This window comes from Indicator indicator, chromosome 24 (assembly GCF_027791375.1).
Source record: "Indicator indicator isolate 239-I01 chromosome 24, UM_Iind_1.1, whole genome shotgun sequence".
NCBI classification, from domain to species: Eukaryota; Metazoa; Chordata; class Aves; order Piciformes; family Indicatoridae; genus Indicator; species Indicator indicator.
In genome coordinates this window covers 16,317,704-16,336,282 of record NC_072033.1, presented here as the reverse complement: position 1 = coordinate 16,336,282, position 18,579 = coordinate 16,317,704, and the positions used below count along the sequence as shown (strand labels likewise).

Genomic DNA, 18,579 nt, shown 5'->3' with positions numbered 1-18,579 from the left:
TGATGGAGAGGGTCCAGAGGAGGGACGCAAAAACACTCGGGGGGCTGGAGCAGATCTGCTACAAGGACAGCCTGAGGGAGCTGGGGGTGTTCAGCCTGGAGAAGAAAAGGCTCCAGGCACACCTCAGAGCAGCCTGACAATAGCTGAAGGGCTACAAGAAGGCTGCAGAGGGACTGTGTGCAAAGGCCTGCAGGGACAGGAGCAGGGGCAAGGGTTTGAAATGAGAGCAGAGCAGATTGAGATTGGATGTGAGGAACAAGTTGTGCAGCAGGAGGCTGCTGGAACACTGCCACAGGTTGTCCAGGGAGGGAGTTGAGGCCCCATGCCTGGAGCTGTTCAAGGAGAGGCTGGAGAAGGCTGTGAGCAAGCTGCTGTGGTGGAGGATGTCCCTGCTGAGTGCAGGGGGTTGGACTGGGTGACCTTTGGAGGTCCCTTCCAACCCAACCCATTTGTGATTCTCTGGTTTAGTGGTGTCCTGGCAGGGCTGCATTAAACTTTGGACTTCATGATCTTGGAGATCTTCTCCAACCTTAATGATTTTATGATTTACCAGAACATGCAGCTTTTTTCAGCACAACCAGCTAGGGATCATTAATACCACCATGATGAACAGACAGATTAAACCATCTCATTAGTGCTTTATTATACACCTTTAGGAAGCACTAATGTGTTCCCCTCCCTGGAAGTGTTCAAAGCCAGGTTGGATGGGGCCTTGAGCAACCTGATTTAGTGGAAGGTGTACCCTGCCCATGGCAAGAGGTTAAAACTAGAATTTTAAGGTTCCTTCCAACCCACACCAGTCCACTCTGGCCCGGTCTAGGAATAATTTGCACTCTGTAAATCTTTTCTGGTTGCTATGTGGTGAAATATAATGTCAATTAAATTCCAGGTGATTCTATCAAAGATTTCCAGTGCAGCCCAGCTACAGGGGTTCACCTTCAACTACATTATTCTACCTCAACCAGTATTTACTGGTAAAAGTCTACATAAAAACACCAAGGCAGAAAACAGTTCAGTTAATATTGACTGATCACCAAAATGAGAGAGCACCACTGGCCTCCACCTCCTGTCCATCTGTCTAAGACTCATTTAGAGTTGTTCTCACAATCTGGTATTTTCCAAGGGTGAAAAAAGGTCATTTTTTTAAAAGAGAGAGGAGAGAAACTTAGCCAAGGTTGTATGGTGAAGAAAAAAAAATGAGGTGTTTTAAGCTTGGCATTGTGGCATATGAAGAGGTTTCTCTAAGAAACTCTGAACTTGTTTCTTCTGCATTTTTTTGCAATTAAATGAGTGGATTTTTTAATTTTAGCTAGAACAAATCAAAAGATACAGGACTTACCTTAAAATATTGGAACTGGACAGCAGGTCAGTGGCAATAGTCTCCACACACCACTAAAAGTGAGTCTCCTAGAGACAAAGCAAAAAGGAAAGCAGTTGGGTCAGCAGCTCCTTGCAAAGTGATCACATTATTGTCTCACACCACTCCTTTGGAACCTGCTGAGGACAAGAGGGAATGAAAGAGCAGTGAGGTGACCTCCTGCACCTCTGCAGGCTTTTCAGCTAAAGCAGCTAAGTGTGAAGAGCAGCAGGAACATGGAGCCATCTTGCACTTTGGGTGTGTTTCACAGGCACCCACCTGCCTCCCACACAGCAGCTGGCACCACACAGCACATCTGAAAGGCTCTGGTGCAGTATTTTCATTATGCTGTCACTCAAATCATGGAATCATAGAATGGGTTGGGTTGGAAGGGACCTCCAAAGGTCACCCAGTCCAACCCCCTGCACTCAGCAGGGACATCCTCCACCACAGCAGCTTGCTCACAGCCTTCTCCAGCCTCACCTTGAACAGCTCCAGGCATGGGACCTCAGCTCCCTGCCTGGGCAACCTGTTGCAGTGTTCCAGCAGCCTCCTGCTGCACAACTTGTTCCTCACATCCAATCTCAATCTGCTCTGCTCTCATTTCAAACCCTTGCCCCTGCTCCTGTCCCTGCAGGCCTTTGCACACAGTCCCTCTGCAGCCACCGTGTAGCTCCCTTCTTAGGTCTGCCTGGAGTCTTCTCTTCTCCAGGCTGTATTGAAGTAGCTGAGAGAGTGAAGAAAATATTGCTGCTTGCATCCAGAAGAAGATAAAAACACTTTTCTCTGTATTCTGAGTTGAATGCACTCTGAGTTGGCTATTCTGAGGCTCCTCTTTACCTACCTGGCAGCTCAGTTTGCTTTGCCAGCTGAACCGAGGGGTTACCTGCTGGGTCACCTTGGGTTCCCTTCCTTCTGCACTGACGTGAGACCTGGCTTTTCTCTGGGGGATGTGCTTCAGGATGAGGGAATGTAAATAGGCTGGGAATGTGGGTTTGTGGATGGAAATCTGCCCTGGTTCATGCTCTACATGAACCAGGTTCATGCTCCACATGAACCAGTCTTGATGCCAGGCAGGGTGGCACTAATGGTGACACAGTGGCACTGAGCTGCTCCATGCACTTTCACATCTCCATCTTAGTGCTGTTAATAACTTGTGAAGAAAGCTGCTGGGCAAACAGAACTCTTTTCTCTATTGCAATTACAAAGCCCAATAACCTTTAGGTGTTGTGAAAGCATCTGAACACCACCAGACCTCTGTGGGCTGGGGTCAGAGCCTGACTCTGTGTCTCACCTTGCCTCTAGCTCATGTGCTGGAGCTCCCAGCCTGCTGTGTCAGCTAAGCTGCTTTAGCAGTCTCTCTCTAACAACATCACAGATCACCAAGACTTGAAAAACACACTGAGTTAAAATAGCCCATAAAATAAAATAACCTGAGTTAAAATAGCCCAGAGTCTTAAACAGCTGAGGGTTCTTAGAGTTCCTCTGTCACCAGTGTCTTTATTTCAGACAAGTGCCTGGGAAGAGCCTGGAGAGAAGAGGCTGAAGCTGCAGATAAAAGCAGAGAGCCCTTGAATAATCTGTGCTTTAAAACAGTTATAAGTGACTTTGACAGGTAATCAATTCTGAAGAGAAGTACTTACATTGTGGAGACTAGTGTGAAATATTCTGGGCAGGAGAAACACTCAGGTTTTATTCTGGATTTTCACATCAAAGAGTCACTTTGCACTGCTGAGACCTCACCTGCAGTGCTCTGTCCAACTCCGGAGCCCTCAGCACAGGAAGGAAATGTAACAGATGGAGAGGGTCCAAAGGAGGCCACAAAGGTGGTCAGAGGGCTGGAGAACCTCTGCCATGAGGACAGGCTGAGGGAGCTGGGGGTGTTCAGCCTGGAGAAGAGAAGGCTCCAGGCACACCTCAGAGCAGCCTGACAGTAGCTGAAGGGCTACAAGAAGGCTGCAGAGAGACTGTTTGCAAACAGAGCTTTGGAGGTCCCTTCCAACCAAAACCACTCTAAGGTTCCATTCACAGCAGCAAACCTGATTCACAGCTGGAAATAACCACAGGAGATCAGAATAAATCCCAGAGGAAACTACTTTTAGTAAGAATTAAACTACATGACAGACCCCTGCCAGGTATTTCACCTCACCACATCCTGGCAGCACCCTGCCCATTGCAGCCTTTGCTGGGCTGGGTCCTGCTGCAGCTGGCAATTCTTAATTTAGTGACTCAGGAATGTTTTGATCTTCCAACTCAATCTCATTATTCAGCCAGCCAGATCCACTGACCCAGAGCTCTACATAATACCCAGAGCTTGTAATTCCCTGTAAGTATCTTCCCCTCTTATTGCAAGACATTCAGGATACAAACAAAACAGGAGAAAATGAAAGGAAAAGGAAGCATTTAAAAATGGAGATCAATGGATGGTGCCCAGCTTCAAAACCACCAAGACTCAAAGTAAAAACAGGCTGGGGAAAGGAAAATGTGGTAGAAAAATACATCTGTGTGTGTGAAAGTCCTAAGAAAAGGTTCAAGAATGAAGGGGAGCAACAAGAAAGCTGGGGAGGGAGTTTTGGCAGTAGATTGTAGTGACAGCATGAGGGCAAATGGCTTTGAGCTGAAAGATTGAGACTGGAGATGAAGAAATTCTTTCCAGTGAGGGCAGGGAGACACTGGCACAGGCTGCCCAGGGAGGCTGTGGATGCCTCCTCCCTGAAGGTGTTCAAGGCCAGGCTGGATGAGGCCTTGAGCAACCTGGGCTGGTGGGAGGTGTTCCTGCCCATGGCAGGGGAGTTGGAACTGGATGATCTCTGAGGTCCCTTCCAACCCATTCCATGAAGATAACAAAAACAAGGCCACAGGAATGCAAACTGAATCCAGAAGCACATCAAAACTGTGCAAAGTTTGTAACACAGAAGAAGAAAGATGCTGAGGAAAGTTTGGGGTTTTACCCATTCTGCTCACCCCCCCCACCCAGCTCTTCCAGCCCCATCTGCCCTGCAGGTTTGGATCTGATTTATCTCACAACATATTTTCCCCATAAAGTGCTCAGCACTTTTTCCCTTTCTAACCCCCAGACACAAATCCTTTTCCTTACAGAAATTCAGAGTTTTCTCAGCTCTTTTTGATAGAAAGCACAGCTGTTCCCTCTGCCCACCCTGACCTCCTCTGCTAGAGGCAGCAGAACTTCTTTATTTAACAATTTATTATCAGGATTGTCACCATCCAGCTCCTAATGCTGTTGACAAAGGGAACTATCTTTAGGATGCACTGCTGCACAATCCATCTCTGTCCTGGACCTGAGCTATACCACAGCTATCGAAGGAATAATGCTGCAATTAAGGCAAAGACAATACCAATCATTAAATAAATCCCCAACCCAACCAGAAGCTCCCAAGTCTTTACTTTCACATCCTGAGTCGTTCACACCACTTTCGAAATGAATCAGCATTGGAGAAGTGATGTGAAAAGGCTGAAGGCAAAGCAAACTGCTTCATGACTGCACTCAACCCACTCCTATCTCCACACTGACTCACAGGTTGCTAGGGGTTGGAAGAGATCACCCAGTCCAACCCCCCTGCCAAGGGTCACCTAGAGAAGGTCACACAGGAACATGTTCAGGTGGGTTTGGAAGCTCTCCAGAGAAGGACACTCCACAACCTCTCTGGGCAGCCTGCTCCAGGGCTCTGCAGCCTCACACCAAAGTTTCTCCTGTTCAGCTGGAAAAATCCCATTGCTTGTGTCTACAGCAAGGCTGTCAAAGCATTAAACCTTTACCACAGAGAAGGATTCTTGGAACACAGAGATGAGTTCTCTCACATAACAATGGGATTTGCACTGTTGGGTCACACCTCCAAGTGTGACAACAAAAGGTTTATAAACAGTAACCGAAGAAAAAAGATGTCTGTTGTCTCCTGGGGCAGAAGGCTCAGACTGGATCAGCTGTCAAGATGTGAGCACAGAGCCCTCCAGAGCTCCAAAGGCTGCAAGTTGGGACCAGACTGGATGAAGCAGCAACTGCTCCATAAACATACAGGGATCAAAATAACTTCAGCAACAGGTTGAGGAGACAATGCTGCTCTCAGCATTACCTTTTCACTGCACAGGCAGCTTTGCCTGCTCATAAAGATGTGTGAGGTTACAGAGGACATCTGAAATAGCCACAGAAGCAGTCTGAGAGGCAAAGACCATGCTGCAGTGATCTTCTCATGCATGAAAACCTCCCAGGTGGTTGGCAAAGGGAATAAAAAAGGTTGCCTGAAAAAGACTGAGTCTCTCTACAAGCATGCTGGTGTTCAGGCTTCTAGCTGCAGTGAGTGTTCGAGCCTGGCACTTGGTGTGGAGGGTGAAGGAGACACCTGTGTCAGGTGTGACCAGGTGAATTTTCTCTTAAATTTGGTAGCTGAGCTGAAGGATGAAGTGGCTGAGCTGAAAGCGGAGGTAGCAAGGCTCAGGACCATACAAGAATGTGAAAGGGAGTTGGATATGTGGGAACAGGCTTTGAAACCCCCTCCAGCTGAGGGGAGCGGTGGAGGATGGATACAGGTCCCTGTCAGGGGAAGCAAAGGGAATGCACCCCGACCCTCCTCCCCTCCCCCGCCGCCCTTGAGCAATAACTATGAGACTCTGCAGGCTGAGGGCAATGTGGATGAGAGTATTGTAGAGGAACCAATCAAGGAGACGCCAAAGACGAAGCAGCCCCCCCAAACCTTAAGGACCAGTGCTACAAAGAAAAAGAGAAAGGCTATAGTTACTGGAGACTCTCTCTTGAGGGGAACAGAGGGACCCATATGCCGTCCTGACCCATCCCATAGGGAGGTGTGCTGCCTACCTGGGGCCCGGGTGAGGGACATCACCCAAAGGTTACCTAAACTAATCCAGCCCTCTGACTATTACCCATTGCTGGTAATCCAGGCTGGAAGTGAAGAAATTGAAATGAGCAGCACCAGGAAGATTAAAAAGGAATTTAAGGCCCTTGGGAAATCGATTGACGGGGCAGGAGCTCAAGTGGTGTTCTGCTCAGTTCCCTCAGCAGCAGTGGTGTACACTGAGAGGAACAGGAAAACCCACACCATCAACAGTTGGCTTAGGAGATGGTGCCAGCAGTGGAATTTTGGCTTCTTTGATCACGGGGCAACTCTTACTGCACCCGACCTGCTGGACCAAGTTGAGTTGAATTTATCTAGAAAGGGTAAGAAGATGCTGGCACTGGGCTTGGCAGGACTCATTGGGAGGGCTTTAAACTAGGTCTGAAGGGGGTGGGTGTGGAAACCAGTCTCCCTGGAGAAGAGGGAGGACCACACAAACTGGTGAAATCAGCAGCCCAGCTGAAGTGCATGTACACCAATGCACGCAGCATGGGCAACGAACAAGATGAACTGGAACTCTTGGCTCACCAGGAGAACTATGATGTAGTTGCCATTACAGAAACATGGTGGGATGATTCTCACAATTGGAGTACCGCACTGGAGGGTTATAAGCTCTTTAGGAGAGACAGGCAAGGGAGAAGAGGAGGAGAGGTGGCCCTGTATATTAGGGAATCCTTTGATGCCTCAGAACTTGAGGTTGCAGAAGAAAGGGTTGAATGCTTGTGGGTTAAAATCAGAGGGAGGCCGCACAAAACTGACATCCTGGTTGGAGTCTGTTATAGACCACCCAACCAGGATGAGGAGGCCAATGAGATATTCTATAAGCAGCTGGAAGCTGTCTCAAGATCATCAGACCTTGTCCTTGTGGGGGACTTTAACCTACCAGACATCTGCTGGGAACTTAATTCAGCAGAGAGGAGACAGTCCAGAAGGTTCCTAGGGTGCATGGATGACAACTTCCTGATGCAGCTCTTAGGTGAACCTACCAGGGGTAAGGCTCTGCTTGATCTGCTGTTCTCAAATAGAGAAGGGCTGGTGGGAGATGTGATGGTTGGAGGCTGTCTAGGGTGCAGCGACCATGAGATAGTGGAGTTTTCAATATGCAAGGAAATAGGGAGGAGCAGTAACAGAACCCTCACTTTGGACTTTCAGAGGGCAAACTTCAGGTTGTTCAGGCAACTTATTCGGAAAGTTCCCTGGGTAACAGCCCTTAAGAACAAAGGGGTCCAGGATGGTTGGACCTACTTCAAACAGGAGCTCCTAAAGGAACGGGAACTGGCAGTTCCCACATGCCGTAAGACGAGCCGGCGGGGAAGACGACCGGCCTGGATGAGCAAGCAGCTCCTGAAGGATTTAAGGGAAAAAAAGAGGGTTTATCGCCTTTGGAAAGGGGGGGAGGCAACTAGTGATATGTTTAAGGATGTTGCTAGATCATGTAGAAGAAAAATTAGAGAGGCAAAAGCACAGTTAGAAATTAAACTGGCCGCTTCCGTGAAGGACAACAAAAAGCATTTTTATAAATACATTAATGCTAAAAAGAGGGGCAAGAGGAGCCTCCACTCTTTACTGGACGTGGAGGGTAACATTGTAACTAAGGATGAGGAGAAGGCTGAGATTCTAAATACCTTCTTTGCCTCCATTTTCAACAGTAAGGCAGGAGGACTTCAGGATAACTGGCCTCCTGAGCTGGTTGATGGGGTCAAGGAGCAGTGTTGTACTCCTGAAATCCATGTGGAATTAGTTCGAGACTTGTTGAGTCACTTGGATATTCACAAGTCCATGGGACCTGATGGGATTCATCCTAGGGTGCTGAAAGAGCTGGCAGATGAGCTGGCCAAGCCTCTCTCCATCATTTGCCACCACTCCTGGCTCACTGGAGAGGTCCCAGAAGACTGGAAACTGGCCAATGTGACACCCATCCACAAGAAGGGACGGACAGAAGAACCTGGGAACTACAGGCCTGTCAGCCTGACCTCAGTGCCAGGGAAAATCATGGAGCAGATTGTCTTGGGGGCAATCACTGCATACCTGAAGGATGGCCAAGGAATCAGGCCCAGCCAACATGGATTTAGGAAGGGCAGGTCCTGCCTCACCAACCTGATCTCCTTCTATGCTCAGGTGACCAGCCTGGTGGACGTGGGAAAGGCTGTGGATGTAGTCTACCTGGACTTCAGCAAGGCCTTTGACACTGTCCCCCACAGCAAACTCCTGGCCAAGCTGGCAGCCTGTGGCTTGGACAGCAGCACTGTGCGCTGGGTTAGGAACTGGCTGGAGGGCTGAGCCCAGAGAGTGGTGGTGAATGGTGCCACATCCAGCTGGCAGCCTGTCACTAGTGGTGTCCCCCAGGGATCAGTGCTGGGCCCCATCCTGTTCAATATCTTTATTGATGATCTGGATGAGGGGATTGAGTCCATCATCAGTAAATTTGCAGATGACACCAAGCTGGGAGCAGATGTTGATCTGTTAGAAGGTAGAAGGGCTCTGCAGAGGGACCTTGACAGGCTGGACAGATGGGCAGAGTCCAACAGGATGGCATTCAACAAATCCAAGTGCCTGGTGCTTCACTTTGGCCACAACAACCCCATGCAGAGCTACAGGCTGGGGTCAGAGTGGCTGGAGAGCAGCCAGGTGGAAAGGGACCTGGGGGTACTGGTTGACAGCAGCTGAACATGAGCCAGCAGTGTGCCCAGGTGGCCAAGAGAACCAATGGCATCCTGGCCTGCATCAGGAATAGTGTGGCCAGCAGGAGCAGGGAGGTCATTGTACCCCTGTACACAGCACTGGTTAGGCCACACCTTGAGTACTGTGTCCAGTTCTGGGCCCCTCAGTTTAGGAAAGATGTTGAATTGCTGGAGCATGTCCAGAGAAGGGCAACGAGGCTGGGGAGAGGCCTTGAGCACAAGCCCTCTGAGGAGAGGCTGAGGGAGCTGGGGACTGTTTAGCCTGGAGAAGAGGAGGCTCAGGGGTGACCTCATTGCTGTCTACAACTACCTGAAGGGAGGTTGTAGCCAGGAGGGGGTTGGTCTCTTCTCCCAGGCAACCAGCACCAGAACAAGAGGACACAGTCTCAAGCTGCACCAGGGGAGGTTTAGGCTGGAGGTGAGGAGAAAGTTCTTCACAGAGAGAGTGGTTGGCCATTGGAATGTGCTGCCCGGGGAGGTGGTGGAGTCACCATCCCTGGAGGTGTTCAAGAGGGGATTGGACGTGGCACTTGGTGCCATGGTTTAGTGGTCATGAGGTGTAGGGTGACAGGTTGGACTCGATGATCTTTGAGGTCTCTTCCAGCCTTCTTGATTCTATGATTAAATCTGTGGACAGACTTTTGAGCAGTTCCTGCTGGGATGGGACCTGGGGGGAATATTTTTACACTGAGGGTGGGCACAGCCTGGCCCAGGTTGCCCAGAGAGGTGGGAGCTGCCCCATCCCTGGCACCATTGCAGGTCAGGTTGTTTGGGGCTCTGAGCAACCTGCTCTGGTTGCGGATGTCCCTCTGACTGCAGGGGTTGGACTGCATGACCTTCAAAGGTCCCTTCTGGGATTCTATGATTTATTAGAGATTAATCAGTAACCTTCTCCTGCCCGTGCTCAGTACAGTAGCAAGAGATGGAGAAAAGAATGTTCCCATTTTCTTTTGCTATCAGTTGTGGAGGCAAATGAAAGGTAAATAAGGACTTCCACCTCCAAAATTAAACAGTGTTTAAATGTTTTGCATTATAAAATGTTACAAATCATGTAATAATGTTTTACAATTTGCAAAACAGACCAAAGTTATTTCACCACTCCTTTATGAGCAGAATTGTTTTGTTGACAAATAAACACTCTCAGCAGCTTCAATCCTGGACACTTGTTAATGACTTTGAAATGGTTTATATTAATGGACCAAAAAAGCAGAAATTTATCAGAGAATGGTTTGGGTTGGAAGGGACCTCCAAAGCTCACCCAGTCCAACACCCTGCACTCAGCAGGGACATCCTCCACCACAGCAGCTTGCTCACAGCCTTCTCCAGCCTCACCTTGAACAGCTCCAGGCATGGGGCCTCAGCTCCCTCCCTGGGCAACCTGTTGCAGTGTTCCAGCAGCCTCCTGCTGCACAACTTGTTCCTCACATCCAATCTCAATTTGCTCTGCTCTCATTTCAAACCATTGCCCCTGCTCCTGTCCCTGCAGGCCTTTGCACACAGTCCCTCTGCAGCCTTCTTGTAGCCCTTCAGCTACTGTCAGGCTGCTCTGAGGTGTGCCTGGAGCCTTCTCTTCTCCAGGCTGAACACCCCCAGCTCCCTCAGCCTATGCTTGCAGCAGAGGTGCTCCAGCCCCCTGAACATTTTCATGCCACCAGGAGAAGAGAATTCACTTATCTCCAACCTGATCTTACACCATCAGCTTTGATGTTTTCATTTGAGAAACTTTGCCTGTTTTCAAGTTATTACTCTCTGCCACTTGGGTTTTTAACAGTTCTCTCTTCCCCCACCTAGCAGACTAATTTTCCTCTTCAAGAGTTATGAATAAAAAAAGCCAAATGTCAGAACTGAACACAAATTATGAAGCCAAGTTTCCAGCAACCAGCATCCAATAAGCCTCCTAAGCTCAGGAAAAGAAAAGCTAAAGCACCTTTATAGGAGTACCAGGAATCCAAGGTCATTGTCTCTGTAACAACAAAGTCATTCTTTTTGCTTCACAGAGTAATTTTCTTCCCACTTCACAGAGTACTTTTTATCTACCAGATTTTACTCTTTTGTAATCTACCAGATTATCCTCTAAAAATTAAGCTTCCTAATTTAATAATACAAACAGAAAAGGAACCTCCCCCCCCCCCCCGGTTTACTTTTACCTCATACATCCAATCAGGTTCTGCCAGCCCAAGAAGGTCCCAAATTGTTCAAGCAACACTCAGGTAAGTTGTGGAGGCTTCAGATCCAAAGATTTTTGTCTTTTGCAAAGTGAAGTGTACCTAAAATCCCTTTTTTTCTCCTAACTGCTCAACTGTGTTTCCCCAAGTTTTGCAGAGAGAGGGGAGGAGACTTCACTCTTTTGCTATTTCACTTCCTCACAGAAACTGCCAGGAGAGAACAATTTAATTTCCTCCTGCAAGAAAAAAAACAACTAACAAGGACTTCTAACATAGATTCAAAGACTTCTTTATGAGGCCATAAAGAAACAAAAGCAAAACCAGCACAACAGATTCGTCTTCTTTTCAGATGAGCCTGAATGCTAATTAGAGATGTTAAAAAGCCAAACCCCACCCAACCAAACTCAACCCAACCAAACCCCACCGAGCCACCGCTCCTTTTCCTGTCCTGACTGCTAGGGCTGGATCCAACAGCACCAGAAAAACCAGCAGAGCAGTCACAACCAAGGGGAGCCGTACTTCTGAGCAAGCACTGTGCTGCTGGGCATGCCTAGCAAGGCCAGTCCCAAGCCAATAACGTCCAGCTTTAAGGACAAGCTGCACTGCTCAGGAGGTTTCATGCTGCCACAACTTCCTGATGCAGAGCTGGCAGCCCAGAGGCTTTGCCAGCACAGCTTCAGGCTGAGGCACCTCAAGCTGTGACAACAGCTCTGGAATCCAGGTCAGCAGAGCTACAGCAGTTTCAGGTGACAGGTTCCTGGGTGTAAAGGGACCGATTGTCACCATGCCCTGGCAGCCAAACCTCACACACGCAATGAGATGCTGCTCCTACAGGCTTGCAGCTGAGGAAAACAGGCGAGCAGAGAGCACTGGGGGTAGAAAGGATGGTTTAAGGTTGAAAAGAACTTTCAAACCTAGCCTCAACCTGCTGCTTTCAGGAAACTACAGATTAGAAACATAAGCACAGCAATAACATTTTAATTGGAAGCTCTTTTTCACCCTAGAAGCAGCAGACTCTGCAGGAGCTGAAGTGCTGGGAGCAAGCTGCAATACTGACCTGAGTAGTGCCTGCTGGACTGCACCATTCAGATGAGCCTCAAAAACCCTGCAAAAAAACCCAAAATTAACACAATAAACCCCAACAATACATCACTAGGGGCAAGTGGTCCCCTTAATATCAGCTCCAACCCCCTGCCATGGGCAGGGACACCTCACACCAGAGCAGGTTGCTCACAGCCACCTCCAGCCTGGCCTTAAAAACCACCAGGGGTGAGGCTTCCACAACCTCCCTGGGCTACCTGTGCCAGTCTCTGACCACCCTCATGGGGAAGAATTTCTTCCTAACATCCAACCTGAATCTACCCATTTCTAGTTTTGCTTCATCCCCCTCTATCCTATCACTTCCTGACACCCTCCCCAGCTTTCAGCCTCCTTCAGATACTGGAAGGCCACAATGAGGTCTCCTTGAGCCTTCAGTCTGTCTCCATAGCAGAGGAGCTCCAGCCCTCTGCTCATCCTCATGGCCCTTCTCTGGACACGTTCCAGCACATCCATGGAGCTCAGCCTCTGTGCTAGGGTGAAGGGGTGAGCACAAACCCAAGCTCATCAAGCCCCTCCACACAGACCAACACTTCTCCAAGGGGACCAAGCAGACCATCTCCAGGCCCACAGGTAAGTCTCTGTCGGCCCCCTGAGCATCTTTGTGGCCTCCTCTGGACCCTCTCCATCAGGTCCATGTCCATCTGTGCTGAGGGCTCCAGAGCTGGGCACAGCCCTGCAGGTGAGGTCTCAGCAGAGCAGAGGGGCAGGATCCCCTCCCTCAATCTCTGGTCATGCTGCTCTAGACGCAGCCCAGGCTGCCATTGGCCTTCTGAGCTGCAAGCTCACACTGCTGGCTCCTGTCCAGCTTCTCATCCAGCAGCACCCCGAGTCCTTTTCTGCAGGGCTGCTCTCAATTTTACCACCCTCCAGCCTGGATTGGTATCTGGATTGCCCTGACCTAGGTGCAGGACCTTAACACTTTGCCTTTTTGAAACTCATGAGCTTCTCCTCAGCCACCTCTGCAGCCTGTCCAGGTCCCTCTGGCTAGCACCCATCCCACCCTTCAGACTAATGCTGTTCAGATACAAGGTCAAATGCAACCAGAAGTTGGCAGGACATACAAAATTTGAAAGTATGGTAAAGGCATCTTCCACTCTCCCATGAAAAACCTACACATCAAGAATGCACTGAAAAACCCCCACAGTTGTGATGATTTTTTTATTATTTAGCTCCTCTGTGAACACAAAAATTGTTTCTGCTTTGGTAGCTGCTATCACTTGGTTTAAAATATTCAAACAATCTTTTGAGGCACTTTTTATTCTGGAATGTGGGGTTTTTGGTATCAGTTTACACTGCCTGAAATAGGAAACAAAATGAGTTGGAAGCTAACCCAAAATATTTTCTAACAACTCTGGGGTTTGTGTTTGTTTTTTTTTTAATTGATTAAGAAAACTTCTAAGTGCATCTTAAGATGTGGCACCATTCAAACTCCTCTCTTCCAAGATGAAAAGCAGTCACTGGGTCACCCAACCAGCATCAACGATGAGTACCTGACAGGCTAGCAAATCCAAGAGAAAAAAAAAAAGCATTAAAACAAGAGTAAGAACTCACAAACAGCTCTACAAGTGTTGGCAACCTGCTGGCAGCCCATGTTGAGCACGTGTCCCAAGTCTGCTCCTCAGCTCCCTTCTTATCCTTCAGGTTTGGTCTTTTGCAGATGTCCACTCAACATCATCCTGGATGTGTGGAAGAACTTTGATGCCCAGGACAGGTAGCCAGAGAGTTTAAATCCCTAAATCCTAGCATGGTAGGGTTGGAAGTGAGTTCTGGAGATCACCCAGTCCAACCCCCTGCTCCAGCAGGGCACCCACAGCAGCTTGCCCAGGAGCACAATGGCCAGGGGGGGTTGGAAGCTCTACAGAGAAGGAGACTCCACAACCTCTCTGGGCAGCCTGCTCAAGGGCTCTGCACCCTCACAACAAGTTTCTCCTCTTGGAACCTCCTGTTTTCCACTTTGTGTCCACTGCCCCTTGTTCTGTCCCTGAGCACCAGTGATAAGAGCCTGGCCCCAGCCTCTTGCCCCCCACAGCTCCTTTAGCTCTTGCTGAGCATTGTTCAGCTCCCCTCTGGGGCTGCTCTTCTCCAGGCTCTCAGCCCCAGGGCTCTCAGCCTTTGCTCCTCACAGAGCTGCTCCAGGCCCCTCAGCAGCTTTGGAGCCTCTGCTGGACTCTCTCCACCTACCTAGGCAGAGGAAACCCCTCTCTGGTGCTGCTTTGTTTTCCAGCCAGGCTGGGAGACCTGGAGGAGAAAGGCCATGAGGAGCAGAGCTAAGCTGGATCTGCAAGTTGTCAAAGCCATATAAAGAAGACTTGCACTGATCAAGCTGTGAAGGAAATCAGTTAGTTTATTAAAATTACCTTGAATTAGCTCCCATGGCTTGTGTGTTAGATGGGAGAGCAGTGCAATTGCTGGCAGATGCCATTTTACACACTCTGGGGAGGATGTTGGGAGTGCTCAGTCCCATGTAGAAGCTTTTCTGCCAACCACTTCCCTTGCCAAATACACCCCAAAAATATACTCTGGTTATTAACACTAATGATTACAGGCCAGTTACAGTGGTGCTGTCCTAAGTCAAGTCATTCCATGGACAAAGAGGATTTGCAGGACCACCTGGAGAGGATATTCTGGAATTCTCAAATTCAATAAAAAGAGTGACATCAGCACCTTCAATTCAATCTAAACCATCATTTTCTTAAGTCATCCAGTTAGGCCTCTGCCAGTGTTCACTGTCAAAATGCTTAAACACAGAGAGAAAGCCTCCCTGAAGCTCACCAAGGGAAGAAGCCTGATGACGAACACCATCACTGCAGAGAGCCACCACCTCCCTGCCAGCAAAACCTGCACAACAGACCAAGAGACTCCAAATCAATGCTCCTGCTGTCAGGTTCCCAACTCATGTTGTGATACCACTCATCTTCTTCTGAAGTCTGAAGATTCTAACTCTATTGACTTGATGGACACCTCCATACAGCACAAGGAGAAAAGCTGGTCCATGCCACAGCTGCATTTCGACCCCCTGCTGCAAAACACATCCCTGGCAGGCTCCATCCCTCTTGGGTGACCTCACCACCAAGGCAGGTGGGTGGCTGTGCCAACTCAGCCACAAACCACATGAACTTACTGCAACCCAACCACAGAACAAGGCACAGCACCATGAGCTGAGCAGGAGGTTGGCATTGGCATTTAGGCATGCTTGGCACTTAGGGAAGCCTGGAAGAGTGTTTATAGTCCTTGGGAATCATCAACAGGGTGAGAAGCTGGGAATCATCGACATGGAAAGAAGTTTTACTCTAAGAGAAAAAAACATACTACAAAACCATCACTTTTTTTCAGACACTGGCTGATAAAAGATGGATCAATATAGCATGCAGCTACCCTGTGAAGCTGGGAGACCTCTGCTTTGGTTTTCCTCAGCACTTTGAACCTGCAATTTATCAATAGAATCCATCAAAAATTTAGAAGGAAAACGACCACACTACAGCATCTCCCTGTGATTTAAACACTGGGGCTAATCACTAAGATGAAATAAAGAAAGGAGGGAAAGAAACATTTCTTTATGCTTAGAAAAAGGTGAAAATCTCATCTCTAAACTCAGGGTTATCCATAAAGCAGTTTCTGCACAGCCAGCATCATGACCAAAGCAAATCATGGCCTAGGCTCCAGCCTTCTTGATTCTATGATTCTAAGAGGAGTGTGGGCAGCAGGGCAAGAGAGGGGATTCTGCCCCTTGACTGCTGAGATCCCACCTCAAACACTGCCTCCAGCTCTGGTGTCTCCAGCACAAGAAGGACACAGAGCTGCTGGAGAGAGTCCAATGGAGGGCAACAAAGATGATCCCAAGGCTGGAGCAGCTCTGCTGTGAGGCCAGGCTGAGGGAGCTGGGGGTGTTCAGCCTGGAGAGAAGGCTCCAGGGAGACCTTAGAGCAGCCTGCCAGGACCAGAAGGGATCCTACAGGAAGGCTGAGAGGGACTTTTGATGAGGGTGTCTAGAGACAGGACAAGGGGGAATGGCTTGAAGCTGAGGGAGAGCAGGGTTAGACTGGAGCTGGGGAAGAAGCTCTTCAGTATGAGGGTGATGAGACTCCGGAACAGGTTGCCCAGAGTGGCTGTGGAGGCCTCCTCTCTGTTCAAGGCCAGGTTGGATGAAGCCTTCAGGAACTGAGTCTAGTTGAGAGGTGTCCCTGCCCATGGTGGAGAGGTTGGAAGAGATGATCCCTTCCAACCTGAGCCATTCTCCAAAGTCCTTAGAGCTGGAAAACCACAGGAAGCTGCTCTAATAAAAATAAACTCTATATATTAAATTAATTTTCTCTTCAACTCCAGCTTTTGCCTCTCTTCTCCCTTCCAGAGCAGAACATACTTGAATTATCAGAGGCAATTCATCAATGCAAATGAATTTGGTATTTGTTTCTCAGGCTCCCTCAGTCAGATTAGGACTCTATCATTTCCCATCCAAAGCAAACCAAACTGCAAGCACCGACCCTCCGAAGCCCAAAACCAACAGCTGCCCAACAACTTGAAAAAAAAAAAACAAACAAAACCCCAAACCTTTAACTAAAATTGCAGGCAAAAGAAGAAATTCCACCTAAAGGTGGCTGCTGCTATTCCAGCATTTCAAGAGCTCCAAATCCTGACGCATTTCATAAGGAAATCCTTCCAGCTCTACAGACTCCTGAGAGCTTCATGCAGGCATGAAATGGGTGAACCACCACCGGGCAGCCACTGGGTGAATGCGGCCTGCAAGTGGCTTTGCTTCGACAGCAGCCAACTAATATGAAATTTAAACACAGAAGGAACATTTCCTTTTCCTTAAGATAAGCCAGCACCAGGGCAGGAGGCAGGGCATCAGCTCAGAGAACTATTCCAAATACCAGTGGAAGATGAGCTACCAAATTGATGCCTTTCAAGCTTTACCGCAGCAAACAGAACATTAAAGCCTCCACAGCTCTACAGTGCAGGAAAAATTAATACCTTAAGACAAAACCAACCTTAAAAAAAAAGATAAAAACCTTTGGCTTTCCTTTCTTTGCCCCACAGATGGTTTTCACCTTGCCCAGCAAGGGAGAAACGGCTCCAGGAAGGTAACAGGCTCCAGTCATAAAGCCAAAGGGTTTGTGTCACTATGTCTATGCCAGCAAGCAATTGATAAAGCAGAAAACCAGCAGCAGGCAGTCATCAGGGAGCTGGTTGCCCCCGGTTTGTCCAGTGGTATTCCCTGCCACCCACTATTACCTGCCTGGAATTCTTAATTCCAGAAGCAGAAGAAGCTGCAGGAATGAATAGAATTCTGCTGTCTTTGCAAGTTTCTCCTGAGAAAGGCAGGATTTACTTCCCGGTGCTTAATACGTCATTCATTAAGCACATCATAATCTGAGCCGCTGGAAATTATTGTGTGGGAAAAAAAAAAATTAAGGGAACAACGTCAGGAAAGGGATGTTAAAAAAAATAAAATAATAAATTATCGTGCTCCCCCCCCCAAAAACCCAGTCATGGTGAATCACGGCCCACACACATCACAAACCACTTGCACTTACAATTCACCTTTCCAGACCTTTTTCTTTCGTATTGAGGTAGATTTTTTTTTAACCTTCCTCTCTCTCCGCCCTCCCCCCCCCCCTTAATTTCCCCAGCTGGGAGGCAGAGGCCGCAGGCCCCAAGCCCCTGAAGGAATGCGCATGTGGGTGGGAAGGCAAGGAGCGGGAATCTCCACCCCCCAGCCTCAGCAGGAGCTTCCCGGGGAGGGGGGACACCGGAGCGGGGATGCTCTGCAGAGCCCGCCTGCCATAGCCAGGACCCCCGCATCCTCCCCGGGGACATGCCGCCTAGTCGCTCCCCTCCTTTCTCCATCTGCCCCCACTCCAAAACGCTCCCGTTCCGCCTCCCTGCCCGGGTCCCGTCCCCCGCCTTGCCGCCGGCAGCTCCATCTTGGCCTCCACCCGCGGGCCGGGCCCGGCCAGGCCCGGCCCAGCGCCGCTGCTCTCACCTGCGACCCCGCGGGCGGGCGGGGGCCGGGCAGCCCCGGCCCCACGGTGCGATTCTGGCTTGGTTTCCTCCCGGCGTCAAACGGACTCCGGTCGCGGCGGCGTCCCCTCAGCCGCTACCACCGCCGCCGCCAGACACCGAGCAGGACCCGGCGACGCCGACGGCGGGCGGAGGAGGGGGAGGCGAGCAGAAGGCGCCTGCGCACCGAGAACCCCCCGCACCGCACCGGAGAGCGACCGCGGTGCGTGGCTGTGGGTGCGGGAAGAGCGGCTGCGTGGAGCAGAGGCGAGGTCACCGGTGACGGAGGGAGGGGAAGGCTGTAAAAGAGAATGCGAGAGCGGGAAAAAGACAACTTCCCTGACCGGGAATCGAACCCGGGCCGCGGCGGTGAGAGCGCCGAATCCTAACCACTAGACCACCAGGGA

The 18,579-nt window shown here is 49.5% G+C and overlaps 1 non-coding gene across 1 annotated transcript; it reads right to left on the bottom strand.

Moving 5' to 3' along the window:
* Positions 1-18,507: 18,507 nt before the first annotated feature.
* Positions 18,508-18,579, bottom strand: TRNAE-CUC (transfer RNA glutamic acid (anticodon CUC)). The gene has a single exon. It is a non-coding gene; the product is annotated as a tRNA-Glu (tRNA).